This window comes from Tarenaya hassleriana, unplaced genomic scaffold, assembly GCF_000463585.1.
Source record: "Tarenaya hassleriana unplaced genomic scaffold, ASM46358v1 Cleome118, whole genome shotgun sequence".
Classification (NCBI taxonomy): Eukaryota; Viridiplantae; Streptophyta; class Magnoliopsida; order Brassicales; family Cleomaceae; genus Tarenaya; species Tarenaya hassleriana.
Window position 1 is genome coordinate 138,617 of NW_010962172.1, and position 4,559 is coordinate 143,175.

The following is a 4,559-nucleotide window of genomic DNA, read 5'->3' on the forward strand; positions in this document are numbered from 1 at the left end:
AAAAGAAAGAAAAGAAAAGAGAGATGAGAAAAACGATGTCCTTCAATTTCAACATCCTAGAAACCCGAGGTGCTAGCGTTCAATAGAGAAATTCTATAGAAAGGTAAAAATCCAGGTACGATGTGGAACTAAGATCGAAAAGGCTAAAGTTGAGATAAAGATAGGTTCAGAAATAGGCTTGGTGAGTTGTAGAGATTCTAACGGGTTCTAGGTGGCAATAAAAATCCCATGGCTAGGTAGATTAGTCTTTGGTAGGAAGATCATAGTAGACCGGTTTGGGTACGATTCTCGGGAAACTAGTATTGGATGGATGTTTTGCTTTTGAGTCTCACGATGATGCTATTTGATGTTCGTCATTCTTCGTTTTGCAGATTTTATTCCTTCGTTCTTTACTCGAGGACGAGAAAAGGTTTAAGTCTGGGGGGATTTGATAACTCCTATTTTTCTCTACATTTCCAGGGCGTTTTTATAGGATTTAGACGAGAATCACATACATTTATAGGCATTATAGGCATGTTAGGCTACGAAACTCGGTTTGGTTGTGTTTTTATAGGATTACAGGTCTCGGATGCGATTTGGAGCAAGACGGGAGCAATCTGGAGCTAAAAGGATGAAAGAGTCAAGAATTTCCCGCCTTGACTCGGCCAGAGTCAACCACGGAAATTGGGCCGAGTCAACATGCCGAAAATGGCCAAATTCAAGCCTGTTACGAAGAGACCGAGTCAGAACATCCGAGTCAGAAGACCCTGAGTCAACATGCCCGAGTCAGAAGGCTCGAGTCAAGAAGATTGGGCTGAGCCGAATTCTTAAGAGCCCCGTTTTGACTCGGTCAAGTCAGAGTACTGACTCGGTCCGAGTCAGAACCCAGAAAAAGCCCAGATTCGAATTTTCAGAGTTTGAACGGGAGTAGGACTTCGGGAGCGCCGCCTATGGTTTATAAAAAGTGCCTACAGACGTCCAAGAGGAGGGAGACAGACTTTATACAGACTTTGGAGAGCTTTGGTGAGAGAAATAAGAGTTTACGGGATTTCGGGAAGAAGAAGGAGAGTTGGAACGTGAAGATCGCATTGTTGTCGACATGAGTCTTTCTTCTCCCTCTTTTGTTTCTGTTTCCAGTTTTGCTCAGTGTTTTTCCATGAACCGTGAGTAGATCCACGGCTGTGGGTTAGGGATTCGTTTGTGTTTTGGGTATGTTTGAACCCTAACTTGGTTGCGATTTGGATTTGTTTCGGTTTTATCGATTTGCGCTTTATTCAATTGGTGTTTGCGGACCCCTAGACCAGTTGTTTTAGATTCTGAACTACATAGAAATATGGGTTTAGTTTCGGATCAAAATCGATAGAATAGATCGTATTATTCACATAGGAATATGGTTTGATCGATCTAGGGTTGTTGATAGCGTTCTTCATGCATCATAAATCACATAGGGATATGGATTTAGAGAACTTTAGATAGTGAGTTATATGTCGGGAGGTGATTTCTCTATTTTGTTGCTTGACGATTCCCAAATACAGATTCAATATCGTGATTCTCGCATGCTTAGCATATACCCATACACGCGAATACGGTCCCGACACCCACGCTCATCTTAAATTGCTAGTTTACTCGTTTTTATTGTTTTGCTTCCTTATTTTCTATTCATTCGATATACTTCCACCATCACTTTCACTTTTACTTGCTTTGATTTAGTCTCGATTAGATTTAGATTTAGCAACCTATCCTTGTGTTCGACCCCATGTTACGACGATCCGTATCCTTGCGGTGAGTTGTGAATCGGATTATAGATTTTAGACTCGGTACACACGTATCAAGCATCATTGAGCGTCCGACTTGCGTAGTACACAACATAGTGCTTTTCATCTTTCTCTTGTCCCAATATGGCTCCGACCGCAAAATCACTAGCATCACACATCAATTCAAAAGGAATACTCCAATCCGGGGGTTGGATAATCGGAGGTGATACTAGTGCCCTCTTCAATACTTCAAATGCTTTGTGGCATTCCTCATTAAACTCAAATGGGATTTCCTTGCCCAAAAGCGCAGTCAAAGGTCTCGCTATCTTCGAAAAGTCTTTGATAAATCTCCTATAAAATCCGGCGTGACCTAAGAAGCTTCGGATCCCCTTAACGTTGGTCGGTGGCGGTAGCTTCTCAATCACTTCCACTTTCGCTCTATCCACTTCTATCCCCTTGTTCGAAATTCGATGACCAAGTACAATGCCCTCTCGCACCATGAAGTGGCATTTCTCCCAATTCAAAACCAAATTCGCCTTGAGACACCTGTCTAACACTCGATGGAGATTGGTTAAACACGCATCAAAGGAGGGTCCATGGACGGAAAAGTCTTCCATGAACACCTCCATAATATCTTCAATGACATCGGAGAAAATAGCCATCATGCATCTTTGAAAAGTTGCGGGTGTATTGCATAGTCCAAATGGCATGCGTCTATATGCAAAAGTGTCGTAAGGGCATGTGAATGTTGTTTTCTCTTGGTCACTCGGATGGATAGGTATTTGGAAGAAACCGGAGTAACCATCGAGAAAACAAAAATAAGAATGCAGTGCAAGTCTTTCTAGCATTTGATCAATGAATGGAAGGGGAAAATGATCGTTACGGGTGTTTGTGTTCAGTTTTCGATAATTAATGCACATTCTCCATCCCGTAACAGTTCTAGTCGGTATAAGTTCATTGTTTTCATTTGGAACGACTGTGATTCCTCCCTTCTTAGGCACGACTTGCACCGGACTAACCCAAGAGCTATTCGATATCGGGTAAATGATATCTGCATCTAACAATTTCAAGACCTCTTTCTTGACCACTTCTTTAATGTTCGGGTTTAGCCTACGTTGATGTTCGATCGACGATTTGGTATCATCCTCTAAATGTATGCGATGCATGCAAAGAGAGGGGCTAAGACCCTTGATGTCTCCTAGAGTGTATCCTAGGACTTCCCTATATTGCCTAAGCAACTTGGTGAGTTTCTCTACTTGATCCTCATCTAATGCATCGTTAATGATAATGGGATAAGTAGAATTCAAACCAAGAAAGACATATCTTAGTCCTTGGGGTAGGGGCTTTAATTCCACTTTCGGGGCATGTTTGGGATTTCAATCAGTATGTGTATCTCCTCTTGTGATTTTAGGCGTGTCAAGGATGGCGTGGGTAGTCGAGAAGATGGCCTTAGAGTACAAATTTTTCATTCTAGTGGCAAATGGGCGGGCCGCCTCTGTTGTCGAGCGGTCGCTCGTTTTGACTGGAGAATGATCGATTTTGCTCAGACTTTTCGAGCGGGTCGTCCATTCTTGCTGGCAGCCGCCCGTTTCCACTGGTGAAGGATTGGAATTTCTCAGACTTTTCGGGCGGACTGCCTGTAATATCGAGCGGTCGCTCGTTTTCATTGAGGGCTGGTCGAAATTACTCAGAACTTTCGAGCGGGTCGCCTGAATTTCGAGGCGGTCGCTCGTTTCCTCTGAGGATGAGTCGATTTTGCTCAGAACTTTCGAGCGGGTCGTCCATTCTTGCGGGCGGTCGCGTTTTCTTATGCATATCTTCAGATTCCCGTGATTCCGAGCGGATCGCCTGGAATTCCGAGCGGACCGCCCGAAATGTTGCAGAAATTTCATTTTCGGTTTCTCGACCATCCAGTGCCAATCTTATCTCCTCAATCTCTTCCCAATTGCTATATAAACTTGCTTCTATAGCCATTACAGATACTTCCAATGGGTCTACCTCACGGAATTCTCCGATCACTTCTTCCGCCATTGCTTCAAACACTACAAAAAAAATGGTCATTTCCAACGGGCAAATCCGTTGGAAATGGCCAAATTTCCGTTGGAAATTAACGTTTCCAACGGATTTCCAACGGATAAATCTGTTGAAATTTCATCGTTGGAAATCGGTATCCCTTGAACAACCGTTGGAATTTTCAACGGAATTTCAACGAATTTTTCCGTTGGAATTTTCCAACGATTTTCAACGCAATCCGTTGGAATTTTCCAACGGCATTTCCAACGAAAAATTCAAAACATATTCTCGATCCCGACCCCGACCCCGACTACGATCCCAACCCTGACCCCGATCCCGATCCCGATCCCGAAGCTCACTTACCAGTAGGTCACCCATCCTTCCAATGCTCCAGCTCAATCCTCCTTAACCCTAGAGTTCCAATTGACCATCATCCAACTGCTCCGAGTCAAATTTCTCATATCATATAACATTAATATATATATACATATATAAATGCTTATACATATAAGTATTTATATACACACATACATATATACATATATATATATATATATATATTTGTTATATGTATGTATATGGTTAATAAAGACATATCGATATATATATATATATTTATACGCATATATATATATTTACGTATATATACATTCAAATTGATATATATATACATATATATACACATTATATTGTACATATAAAAATATATATACACAAAATATACTTGTATTTGTATATATATATATTTGTATATATATATATATATGTATACGTATAAATATATAAAATACATGTATTTAAATATATATATAT